Consider the following 14,121-nt stretch of genomic DNA (forward strand, 5'->3'; position numbering starts at 1 on the left):
AGAGAGAGAGAGAGAAGAGAGAGAAGAGACAGAGAGAGAGAAATTTATCCAGATTACAATAGCCCTGAAGCCAGCCCTCTGATTGTGACTTTGTCACTTAGAAGGGTGTTCAATTCAATTCTCCATGAATTACTATAACCTTCTATAGACTTTAATAGAGAGCTTACATGAATTAATTTGCCCCCTCCAAAAAAAAGTATAGAACTTTTGCCAGTAAGCTTCCTCAAACTGATCTAGGGGTGAGTCTTTTGCAAGGCTCATATTGGAAGTTTTGCTTGCTTGTTAGAACCTGGAGGAGGTGTGTTGGAAGCCTTCAAGAATTCAGAATCACTATGAGTCAAAATGGGATTTTAATGAACAACTATGATTTTTGTAATATTATCCTTTATTCTGTGTTATTATTCTAGTTGTAAATTGTAAGTCCCTCTCTTCTCAAATTATCATGTTTTTACTTATTTGTTTATATATTGTATCCTCTAGAATGTAAGGGTATGTAGGCCGGGATCCTTTTTCTTCCTGACTTTGTATTCTTGATGTATTAAACATGAAACACAAGTTGTGTCTGATTGGATTATATTCTTTTAATTAGTTCTTTGGAAATTCCATGATATCATTGATGTTGGTATTTCCTTTACTGATAGAGGCAACACATACTCCCATACCTTCTTTTACTATGCAATTCTGGCCCATATATGTTTACAAATTCCACAATGAATAGTAGTCTTTATCTGGTTCCTTAAATATCAGAAATGCCAGTAGTCCAAGGGTCTCCTTTCATCTTTATCCATATAGCAATCCTATTTCCCTTTATAATCACAATACTCCTTAAAGTTGAATTTGAATTATTATCATTTTTTCCTATCCTTTTCTTATGTCTAGACAATCAACAAAATAGGAAATCAAACTATGATTAGAGCATTGCTGATTCCCAGCAATTTTTACTGAAAATTTAACAATCAGCTCTCATAAGCTGGTACAAGCTGGCTCTAACACACCCTGGATTCTCTCCATGTATACACAGGACATTTCCATAGATTGTATAAAAAGGACCAATGGGAGTCTGTAATTGCTATATCTTCTTAATTGCAGTTTTCAGGGATAGAAGTACCATCTGTGATCTTTTTCCTTATTTTTGAGTCTTAAATATATTCTGGTAACTGATACTTGGGTGCCTTTAACCTTGGGTGCCTCTAGACCAGGGCTTCTTAAACTTTTTCCACTTATGGCCCCTTTTCACCTAAGAAATTGTTTTGCAACCCTGAGTATATAAAATAGGTATAGAAATCAAACATTTTACTGATATGAAATAATAATTTCATGACCCTCACATTCAGTTGTGAATGACCCACAGTTTAAGAAGCTTTGCTGTAGTAGATTATCTCTAGTCCTTCCTCCTGGCTCACTCTAGAATCTCTTAATTCATCCTCCAGACTCTGCACCCATTGACTTCACTCACCCAGGAATTTATGTTTATTGCCACACTTTTTTTTAAATGCCAGCGTGAAAAGTATGTTTTGAGGCTTCCTACATAGCCCAAGTGTTAACTATTCATTGTGGCTAACTATGAACTCTTATGGTCATCCAAGAATAGTTACTGGTGTTTCACTAATATTATCAAATTCTTGGTTTTTTGGGTTGCCAGCCACCATAAACTACCACACTAGTAGAGGAAAAAAAAATGGAGCTATATGATTTGTTGAATTGGTATTTGATCAAGGTTTTGGGTTCTACGTCTCTGATCCTGTTAGCTTATGTCATTAAAATATATCATTTTCATGTACCTGCTTTTAAGATCCACTTGGATTATGTATACCAAGTAAATAAAATAAATAATGAATAAGTGAATTTCAATAAATAAATTTCCTTATAATAAATAATATATATATATATATATTTAATTTCTTTATTCTAAAATGGATACCATCATCCGATCGTGTCCAACTCTTCATGATCCCATGGATCATGATTATCAATTTTACTCAAAGGATGTTCTTTGAAAAGATATTAGAGTGCTTTGTCATTTCCTTCTCTGGTAGATTAATGCAAATAAAAATTAAGTTACTTATCCAAGGTTACATAGCCAGTGTCTGAGGCTGGATTTGAGCTCAGACCTTCCTCACTCTAGACCTAATACCCTACCTATTGAATCATCTAATTATCTTTATTAGATTCCATTCTGTTTCCTAAATTTGTTTAAGTCTCAACCCCATTTGCAAAATGGGGCTAGCTTGGGGGGCTATAAATCCCAGATCCTGAGCTTCCAATTGTATAAAATGTATCTAAAATCTGATTTAAATTAAGTTATTCATTATTTTAAAATTCCTCTCCCCAATGTACTTGTATACACAAAAAATTTGATATAACATAGTTATTCTGTGAAATCCAAGTTCATATCTATTATTCCCATCCATATCTGCACTTTGACACTACCAGCATCAGAGAGATCAAGGACCAATTTTACCTGGAAAATATGGTCTTTGGATTAAACTAAATGATCTATGAGATCCTTCCAGTTCTTGATCTAAGATCTAATGGTCCCAGCTTTGCAATTTGTACCTAAGTGACCTTCAAGAAGTCATTTCCTTTCCTTGAACCCTAGTTTCCTCTTTCATAAAAAGAGAAGATTGAACCAGGTCATTCCCTCTAAGGATCTCTACTTCTTAGTTCTTATTTCCTTGAAATCTTTCTCTACATGAACAGTCTAGAGCATTTTTCCCAGGCCCTCAGCTCAAATAATGTCAAGTCCAAGATGTCCCCACAGCAGGGCTGCTGTCATCAGGAGGGAAGCTCTTCTAGGCCCTTGGCCACTTCCACTTGACAGCTGGCCTGTAGCCATGGTGTTGTCTTTCAGCCCCAAGGAAATCCTTCCCAGGAGGGGCCACCAAAAATCCTGACTGTCCTGAGTTGACATGATGAAGGAGTTCCTCCATGGGATCCTGAGGGAGTACCAAGCAAGGAAAATGGAAAGATATTTGTTTGCCAAAGCCCAAGGACCTGAGTCAAGCTTTGGATTGTCTAAGTTTTAACAGCTGTTCTCACAATATAAGAACAGTTCAAGATAAGACATTTGGCAAGAGAGTCGGGGACTCCTATGGTGGTTTAATGGCCCAAGAAAAGCAAATTTAATTTAGGGGAGGATGATCCTAGCACTAACACAGCCCTGTTCTACTGGCTTGGCTATGCTGGAATGTCTTTGTATTACTCAAATTGACCCCAAAGGAATGTGTCACAAGTATGTCACCATGGAGACTCCATTCATAGACCCACTTCATTAACACAGCATTTTATCCAAAGTGTGATAACAGCACTGGATTTGAAACAAAAGGACCTAGTTTTGAGTTCTATACTTACTACATTTGTGATTTAAGGACAAATGGCTAAATTTCTCTGCGTTTCTATTTCCTCAACTGCCAATTGGATAGTTGGACAAATGGCCTCCCAGTTCCCTGCCAACTCTAAATCTATGGTCTCAAGCCTGGGTTTGAATCAAAGAATATTGTATTTGGAATCAGAGGGTTTGTGTCCAAAACTTGCCTTGAATACCTAGTGATTTTGGACAAATCTCTGGGTCTCTGTTTCCTAAAATGTAAAATGGAGAGGACTGGACTTGAAAAGCTCTCAGGACCCTTCCAGTTCCAGCTTTACTCTCCTAAAGGGATGATTGAGCTTAAAAAGTTCCCTCTATCATTTTGTCAGGCTTAATTTTTACCAAAGCCTATTCTAGGACCTGAATATTGCCAGTGCTGATGGAATTTTTTTTCCAAACATGTCGGCTACTTAAGCAAGTCATTTCATCCTGTTTGCCTCAGTTTCCCCATCTGTCATATGAGAAGAAGAAATGGCGAACCATTCTAGTACCTTTGCTAAGAAAACCCAAACAAGGTCACAAAAGAGGAAAATAACTTACCCAGAGAGAGTATCCCAACTACTAAGTGATAGAACCAGTGACGAGAATAGAGGAACAATAATCAAAGACAGGATAATATCTGGTGGAAGTTATAAGATCAAAGGAGTAAGAATGCATGAGTGTGTGTATAGTTCTTCACCTGTGAACCATGCTTTCTGTGTCCATGTTTTTCACAAATGTTGTATATATCTATGAAAGACTGTTTATCAGATTGAGAAAATATTTGATTGCAACTTATTTTAAAATTAGATTTCATTAAATGCCTTTTGCTTTTAATTAATCATAACCTTTGACCAACTGTTAAAGATAAACATATTTATGGGGTTTATAAGCTAAGCATTAAGGGGATACAGACTCATAGAGTACCCTGCTAGCCACTCTTTGGGGGACCTATCTTGTGAGTGGGAAAGTATCCCCAGATACTACCTGAAAGTATCTACCAGTGAGCCTTAAAGTTCCATAGGAATGTGAGTTATTGAGATTCTCTATTCAGAACTGGAAGAGAGGTCATGTAATCCATCCTTTTCATTTTACAGATCAGGAAACTGAGGTAAAGCGAGTTGGTAAATGACCAAACCTGGATTCAAATTTAACCTCAGACATTTACTGGCTGTGTGATCTTGAGCAAATCACTTTATCTCTGTCTGCTTCAGTTCCCTAATCTGTAAAATGGAAATAATAACAGCACCTATCTGCCAGGGTCATTGTGAGGATCAAATAAGATTTTGTAAAGCACTTAGCTCTGTGCCCAGCACATAACAGGATATATATAAATGTTAGCTTTTATTATAATTAATGTTATTATTAAACCCAACTCCTCTGATTCCAAATCTCTCTCCCCAACATCGCAGCTGCTTCCAGATTATTATTACTATTATTATTTGCATCTTCTCAAAGGGAACAAGAATGATTTCACTGCTGTGCTAGAAATGATCAGCTGTTGTCAACAAGCCCTAAAATATCTCTGACCTCTGAGAACTCTTGGCACACTCTGTACAGTTTTGGCTATTTCCAGAGCAGCTCGTGTGTGTCTGTGTATGTGTGTGTATGTGTGTGTGTCTGTATCTGTGTGTACATTGTGTACATATGTATGTATGTGTGTCTGCACATGGATGTGTGTGTATCTGTGTGTATGAATGTGTAGTTTCAATCCTGACTTAAAGACTCCTTTTAATTAAAACAAAATAATCAACTGATTATTGCAGGCTTGAAACTAAGAAAACCCAAAGATAGAAAGGCAGAAGTTTCTAAACAACAAAAGTTGACAAAGTTTTAAAAACTTGAGAAAGTTGTTAATGGTAAAATTAGGCAGCTGGAATGCCTAATTGGAGTCAGGAAGACTCCTGAATTCGAATCTGGTCTCAGACACTAGCTGTGTGATCCTGGACAAGTGACTTAATTTTATTTGCCTTAGTTTCCTCATCTGTAGGAAATGGCAAAGCACTCCAGTATCTCCGCCAAGAAAACCCCAAATGGAATCACGAAGAGTTGGACCCGACTGAACAGCAGCTCTAGAGCTCTAAGAACCTCAGGATATCTGGTCCAATTCCCATATTTTACAGATAGGGAAACTGAGACCTAGATAGAGGAAGTGACTTGTAAAGGGGACAGTGGATCATCATTTTAGAGCTATAAGGGATGCCCCAGAGGCCATTACATCTAACCATCTCATTTTATAGAACAAAAATCTCAAGTCATAATCTTTGGAAACAGAATGTCAATGACTCCAAGTTCAATGCTCCCAATGCAGTATTTTCATCATTTCTTTTGATCATTAACAACCACTCCACTATTTGAAAAGGGAGATTTGAACAGAAGGAACTAAAAAAAAAAAAAAAAAAAAAAAAAGGTTAGGTTTTGATCTTGCAATTAGGAAAAAACATTTTAATTATTCAGGGACAAAAACAAGATCTGGGTTCTAGAGCACTGATTCCCAACTGGGGACTGCGGAGCCCTAAAAGACCACAAAGTTATTGGCAAGAGGAGACACACCAAGTATTATCATTTTAACTTTTAAAAACTTTTTAAGTTAAGAAACTTAAAAGAAAAAGAAAAGTTAAACTTTTTCAGTTTCAATAATTACTATTATGTTGGGGACTGAACTATAACTAGATTGGGACAATCAGGGCTTTGCTCCTGGGTTTGACTAAAAAAGGGGGCTTTCTGTCTCATGAGGAGGTTTTCTATATGCGGGAGACACAATTTAATCCTAGTTCACAGGACTTCCTATCCTCCAATAACCATTGGTATCCCTACTCCTTGTCTGTCTGGCTCAGCAGGATCCTAACCCCTTGCTTAGTTCTGGGCAGTTACCTGCGGGGTCCTATCACCTGCTTTCCCACCTACCCTCAACCTTCAGAGGGGCACAAGTCAAACTTGAGAATGACTAAATGAATGAGCCACCCTTCTCCAAGCAAACTTTCCCTATGATTAGATTATTCTCTGTTCCACTCCCACCTCTACTCAGCATCAGATTGCCCTTTGTGCTGGCTCCACTCCCACCTCAACAATGGTCTTTGTCCCTGATTAAAAAAAAAAAAATTCATAACTATGGATCATTTGAGAGAGGGGAGGTACATCAAAGGCTTCTCCTTTTAAAAGTCTGCATCCCTGCTACAGATGCTGGGGGATAACCTGCCAACATTTGATCCCATCAACCTCAAGATAATTATTAGGGGCCTTCACTGCAGGTTTTCTAGATTTGGATCTAGAAAAGATCTAGTAGAAAAGCTACAAGCCATAGAATCAGAAAACCTAGGTCCCTGACACTTAACTGTGGGACTCTGGGCAAGTCCTCTGGCATATGACCTCTGGTGTCCATTCCATCTTAATCAATCTTTCTTCTTTCTTGTCTCACTCTTAGCACTATCAAAGGCTCCTCTGGGCAAAGCCACCGGCAACTCCAGAAATTAAATGATCTGTTCCCTTATCTATAGAATAGATAAGGCAACCAGACAAATCATAATAGCTAACATTTTCATTTTTCTTTAACAAGTAATGGAGTTAATGGTCACATAGCTAGTGAGTCTATATTTGAATTCATTTCTTCCTGATTTCAGAGCCAGTGCTCTATCCCCTGCACCATCCTGCTGCCCCAATAACTAACATTTATATAGCATTTTAAAGTTTTTTTTCATTTGCTGCTCACAACAATTCTACCTCCCTCCCAAGTTAGAAGCCCCAATTCAACAACTACCTCAACCAAGGTCCATAATGAATCACACAGATAACAAAAAGGAAAAGGGTTTTTTTTTTTTGTTTTGTTTTGTTTTTACAAGCAATGGGCTCATTCCTCTTTCCATGTTCTCAGAAACTAAGGAGTAAGAGGGAAATGATACCAGCTATGGAACTGGAGTTTATCACCAGTCTATCTACAATAAACATCAAAGAGTCTGTCAGCATTTTTTTTTTTAAGAAGACTGGATTAACTCTTGGATTAAGAACATAAGGAATTTTGGCTCTGGAGCTGGGAGAGGGAAGGGAGAGATTTGGATTGTTTTTTTCCTCCTTCATGACAGAAGGGATGAGAGAAGAATCTGGGCCACGTGCATTAGCAAACCCAGACCAGAAAAAAGCTGAGAGCTTGAGAATGAGATCTCATATGGCTGGAGTGATTAAAACTAAGTTTGTTTGAGAAATGTATGTCTATGGGTCTCAGTATGTGTGTATGTATGGGTATTTAGATATGTATGTGTGTATATAGCTGTGTGTCTATATATCTAGATATAGACATAGATACATATACATATGTGTTTATATATGTGTGTGTATAGATATATATATATGTGTGTGTGTATGTATCTATCTACATGCACATAAATTTGGGTATATATATATTAATATTATATATGTGTGTATATAGATATGTATGTGTGTAGATATACACACATATGTGGGGTGTATATGAATGGGTGTATATATATATATATATATATATATATGTATGTGTGTGTTTGTATATACATTTCACAAATAAACTTTGTTTTGATCACTATATATACATATAAAATGCACATGTGTAGATAATTATTTAATTTTATATGTGTGCTCATATATAATTATATAATCTTATAAATGTACACATAAAATATATGACTATATTGATATTTATATAATATGATATTATATAAATACATAACCATGTGAATTATATATACCTGAATTCATACTTGTATATATGCATATGTCTGCATATGAATTTTGTGAGTATGTTTTTATAGATGTTTCTATGTGTCTACATATACACCATACACACATGCATATATATGTGTGTACTTTGTGAGCAGTGTAATATATTGTAATAACACTAATTTTGAAGGCAGAGGACTTGGATTTGACTCTCACATCTGCCGCTTATTGCCTTTGAGACTTTGGGAAAACTAATTTATCTCCCTGAGTCTTAAGTTCCTCATTTGTAAAATGAGGAGCTTGGACGAGAGGACTTCTGGAGTCTTTTCCAGCTCTAGATCTATGAACTTATTTATGGTGGCCATTTTCTGTCTTAGCTGTTGCTTCAAAAGATCCATAACAGGCACTAAAAACCCAGATATGACTCTAGAATCATGGGTTCTGGGTATACATGCATGTGTACTTGTGCACACATGTCCACATACACACACACACATAGGAGGATGGAGCTTCTTAGACATAGGGACTGATAGAATAGGGACATCAGGAAGACCATCCCAACTAAAAATATTTCAATGAATATTAGAATAGGGAGGAATTTTAAAGATTATCTATCCAAACCCCTCAACTACTAACAAAGTATGAGAAAGTAAAATGACTTGCCCAAACCTAATTATCTTAGTAACCAAGACTAGAACCCAAATCTTCCATTACTTCCAAATCAGTTTTTCTTCTACTACACTATTCTATCTTCTCTATTAATGCAAAACACTCTATTATTAGTAACATATTTCTTTGGGTTAAGCTTTTGCCCATTTTCTGTCATTTTCTTAGCAAGAGGATCCCATTAAATCAAAAGACAATTTCCTATCAAATTACTTTTATACTTGACAGAAGAGACATGCATGATGAGCACATTGGGACTCTGTTGGATGAGGAAGATCAGAGCTAATCAGATCTACCTAAAGAGAAAAAAAAGGTCCTAAAAGAAGAAATGGAGGATAAATTTCATCAAATTCCAGCTTTGGCCAGCCATATTGTTATTGCAAGAAATCTTTTCTCTCCTCATTTTCTCTTCTCTTTTTTCTCTCTTCATTTCTCCTTCATTAAATAGATAGGTGGATAGTGATAGATAGATACATAAATAAAGACAGAAAGCAGATAGATAGATGATAGACATAATAGGCAATAAATATAATAGGTAATTGATAAATACAATTGATGGAGGTGGATTAATAGATATAATAGATTACAGATTTGATAGATAATGAGAGAGAAATTAGAAGGTAAACATCTTTAACAATGAAGTGTCCACAGAAATCAGTACAGAAATGTTTAACTCCATAATGCTTCTCACAATGATTGATACAACAGACAGTTGTTCTTACTGATAAGCAAAGAGTAGTGGTCAGTGAGGAAAAGAGCCTTGTATTTACATAAAAGAAAAATTTGGTTTCAAATCTTGCCTCAGCAACTTGATAGGGAATTTACTATGGCCAAGTCACTTAACCCCTGGCATAGTGGAAAATACTAGATTTGAAATCTGGAAGGTTTGAATTCAAATCCTGTCTTTGACACCTACTATGTTATTCAATACAATTCATTTAACCTCTCTGAGCCTCAGTTTCCATATCTGCGAAATGAAGGAATTGAATTCTGTGACCTCCAAAGTATCCTCCAGAGCTACACCCAGAGAAGGCACACTGGGAATTGAATGTAAACTATTTGCACTATCATCTTTCTACCCAAGTTACTTTTACCTTCAGAATCCAATTCTTAACGTGCAACAAGAAATTTGGCTTTACACACATATATTGTATCTAGGTTATACTGTAACACATTTAATATGTATGGAATTGCCTGTCATCTAAGGGAGGGAGTAGAGAGTAGGAGGGGAGAATTTGGAAAAATGAATACAAGGGATAATGCTGTAAAAAAGAAATTACTCATGCATATGTACTGTCAAAAAATTATAATTATAAAATTAATTTAAAAAAAGAAAAAAAATTTTTTTAAAAAACAATTTAATATTTCCCCAATTACATATAAAAACAACTTTTAAAATTCACTTAAAATTTTTACAACTCCAAATTCTCTCCCTCTTTCCCCTTCACCATCAATGATAAGGTAAGCAATATGATATATATTATTCATGTGCAGTCATGCAAAACTTATTTTCACCCACAAAAATTGTTGTGAGTAAAACATTTTGTAAAGTAATTATTAAGCAACCAAAAAACTTTTATGAAGTTCTTACTGCGTGACAAGATCTGGGGATACAAAAAAAGGCAAAAACATGATCTTGTCCTCAAAGAGCTTACATTCTAATGGGGAGGACAACATGACAATAACTAGGACATACAGGTTATATACAGTGTAAACTGGAGGTCATCTCAGAGGGAAGGCACAAACAGCAGGGGGACTAGGAAAAGGCCTTCTGTGGAAGGTAAAATTTGATCTGAGTCTTGAAAGAAACGAGAGAAACTAAGAGGCAGAAGGGAAGGAGGGCCAAGACATTGTAAGCACGAAGAGCACCCAGGGAAAAGATCCAAAAAAAAAAAAAGGTCAAGCTTGGGGAAGGAAAGTGTAAGATGGAAAGGTGAGATGCAATTATGGAGAGCTTTAAATGCCAGCGTTTTCCTTATTACAGAAATGTCAGCTTTTATTGCAAGTGTCTATTTGCAAGGTTCAAAAAAAACCAAAAAACAAAAACAAAAACAAAAAAAAAACTGAAAGCACCTCAGTTCTGATTCTTCTAAAGAAATAAGCAAACCTAAAGATGGTCATTGCTGGGAATTTTGTCTCATGGAGGTGATTGAGAGCTTGGTTGAATCAAGACACAAACAAGCAAAATATCCTAAAGGAATCTGGCATCAGGATAGATGGAATCCAGGAGTATTAGATGTCATTCACAAGGGATGTTTTCTAAAGAACAGATCTATCCATGGCATAACCATGCTCAATAAACTCCAGAGGCTCCTTATTACCTCTAGGAGCAAATAAACTCTTCCATTTGACATCTAAAACCCTTTACACGCATGTCATTCCACTTTACTATCCAGCTGAACTGGTCTTCTTACCTTAACTCAAGCACAAGATTCCATCTCCTATCTCTTATCTTTATCTTTCTTTGCATGGGAGTTTGAAAGAAATTTAAAAGTTAACTAATTTAACCCCTTGGTTCAACCAAGTTTCAGCTTTGCCTTCAGCTTGGGCTCATCAATGCTTTTTTCTATGACTCCTCTCCTTCCCCTCTGAAAATCTCCAGTTTCCTTCAGATTTCTGGTCCAAAGCCAGATTATCTTGTATTTATTTTGTATATACTTATGCATATATCTATCTATCTATATCCATATCTATATCTATATCTATGTCTATATCTATATCTATATCTATATCTATATCTATATCTATATATCCTCTACCCTGAAAGAATGTAAATGGTCCTTGAAATTAGGCATTTTTTGTTTCTAATTTTATCTCCCCAGTGAATAACAGTAAGTAGGTAATTAATAAATGTATACTGGTGGAACATGTATGTTCATGGTGTTTATTCCATTAGCATGGAAACTCCTTGAGGTTAGGGACTGTTTCATTTTTTGTCATTTTATCTGTAGTGTCAAGTATAAGAGATAGCACTAGGAGGTGCTTTAAAAACAATGATTTATTGTTTGATGATTAAGGGCAATATTTGTTTTATTTAATTTTTGTATCTTTCCAAGGTTCCTATACAGAACATTTTATATAGTAGATACTACTTAAATGTTTTGAATGTCAAAACAAAAAAGGAAGGAAAGAAAGAAATGAGAGAGAAAGAAAGAGAAAGAAGGAAGGAAGGAAAGCAGGCAGGCAAAGAGGGAAGGAATAAGAAAGGAGGGAGGGAGAAATGTAAGTAGGAATTGATGGAAGGAGGGAGGGAGGGAAGGAAGAATAAAGGAGACAGGGAGGGAAGAAGGATAGAGAGAAAGAGAAAAACGAAAGGAAGGAATAAAATAAAATAGTACCCTCTCTAGCTTCAAAGAAATAGTCAGATTTAAAAGAAATCAGTCTACAGATTTTAAAAAATGGAATATATTTCTTGAAAAACCTCTTTATCAGACATTAATTACCTTATAATGCTGGATAAAGACCCACGTATTCTACTCATAGTGAGGCAGCATTTCTTAAACTCTGAAGCTCTTACATATCATTGAAAAGGGGCCCATGAGCTCAGGCTGAAACCAGCAACAAAATTTGGCTCAGCCAAGGGGGCAAATTAGGTGACCTCTAAGGTTCCTTCCAACTCTGAGATTCTGTCATTTACAATGGGGAAAAAACATCAGGACTTATGACTGAAAGATTATATTTGTTTGGAGCACAGCAGTGCCAGGAAAAAATATGTAGGACAAGAAGGGCAAAGAGAGCAGTAAGAGAAGGACTTACTTTTCTATTTGTCGGTGCTACCATCATTTGCCCAGTGACCAACATTGGACAATTAAGGATTATTTTGATCCTTCCTTCTTCCTTATTTCTTATTTCCAACTGGTATCAGACCATATCAATTCCATCTCACCAACAGATCTCACTTGGGTCTTACCCTCTCTGCTCCCACATCTATGTGTCTAGGTTATCACAATGGACAAGCCAGATCTTCACCATCTCACACCTAAGTACTGTCAATGGAACAGTTTTTCTTTGGAACAGATCTATTGATGTCACCGAGCAGATAGAAGAAAGAAAAGCTTGGAATCAGAAAGACTCATTTTCATGAGTTCAAATCCAGCCTCAGACAATTACTAGCTCAATGACCCTGGGCAAGTCATTTCACCCAGTTTACCTCCATTTCCCCATCTGTTAAATGAGTTGAAGAAGGAAATGGCAAACCACTTTAGTATCTTTGCCAAGAAAAGCCCAAGTAGGATCACAAAGGGCTAGGTTCTATTGAAATGACTGAACAACAGCAACATAAAATGAGTAGAGGAGAAAGGATCAGGTGGTTTCTAATGTAATTCCCAGCTTCCTCATTTGATAGTCTCTATGGTCACTTCCAATTCTAGATCTAGGAACTCATGATTCCAAACCCTCAAGTAAAAAGGAATTCATAACATGCCAAGATGATTCATTCCATTTTGGAAAACTCCAAAAATTAGCAAGGTTTTCTGTACATTGAATGCAAAGCTGCTCCTGCTTCTGCCTTTGGGGCTAATCAGAATAGATGCAGTCCATCTTCCATAACTGTCATACCCTCTTTTTCTCAGCTAAATGTTACTAATTTTGATGAATAAAAAAAGTGTAAAGCAAAGTGGCCTGGCCAAACCGAGTCTAAAACTATATTATAAAGCAGAAATCATTAAAACTATTTTGATACTAGCTAAGAAATAGAGTGGCAGTAAGATAGATTGGGTACATAAATGACTATAATTATGTACAGAACTCATTTGACAAAAATTGCCAGGAAAACTGGAAAACAGTATGGTATAAACTAAGTATAAACCAAGATAAGGTCAAAACAGGTATGAGTTAGACATAAAAGGTGATGCCATAAGCAAATTAGGAGAATAAGCAATAATTTACCTTCAGATCTATGGAGAAGGGAAGAATTTATGACCAAACAAGAGATAAAGAACATTATGAAATGCAAAATGGATAATTTTTATTGAATTATTTTTTTGAATGAGGCAGTTTGCAAAGATCATACACCTAATAGGTGGCAGAAATATGATTTGAACCCAGATCCTCTGGCTCCCATTTAATTGTTCTTTTCATTACCCAATGCTGCCAACATTACCCACCAAAATGGTTCTTTAACATTTACCAAGGACCAATAATGGTCTAGCCCATATAGAACAGGAATTATATTCAGTCACTGACCATTTGAACAAACAGCCAGACAAGATGAATCCTAGGCACAGTAATTGTATAGATACAGGGGAAGATGCTGGCTCAGAGGGTTGTGGTTATGTTAATTCTGCCACCTTTGTGTTCAAAAATTTCATATGGTCAAGGCATCGAGAAAGAGACTTCCTTTAAGGAAATGAGTCTAGAGGGGAGTACTGAGGAGGAAGCAGGAAGGTGACTGGGACAGTGAATGGTGGGAAAATTGCTTC

The 14,121-nt window shown here is 36.2% G+C and overlaps 1 long non-coding RNA gene across 1 annotated transcript in view; it reads right to left on the reverse strand.

Moving 5' to 3' along the window:
- The window catches only part of LOC141544715 (uncharacterized), a 327,704-nt gene that overhangs the window by 261,679 nt on the left and 51,904 nt on the right, over positions 1-14,121 (reverse strand). The gene's annotated exons all lie outside the window — the stretch shown is intronic.

Source organism: Sminthopsis crassicaudata, chromosome 5 (assembly GCF_048593235.1).
Source record: "Sminthopsis crassicaudata isolate SCR6 chromosome 5, ASM4859323v1, whole genome shotgun sequence".
NCBI classification, from domain to species: domain Eukaryota; kingdom Metazoa; phylum Chordata; class Mammalia; order Dasyuromorphia; family Dasyuridae; genus Sminthopsis; species Sminthopsis crassicaudata.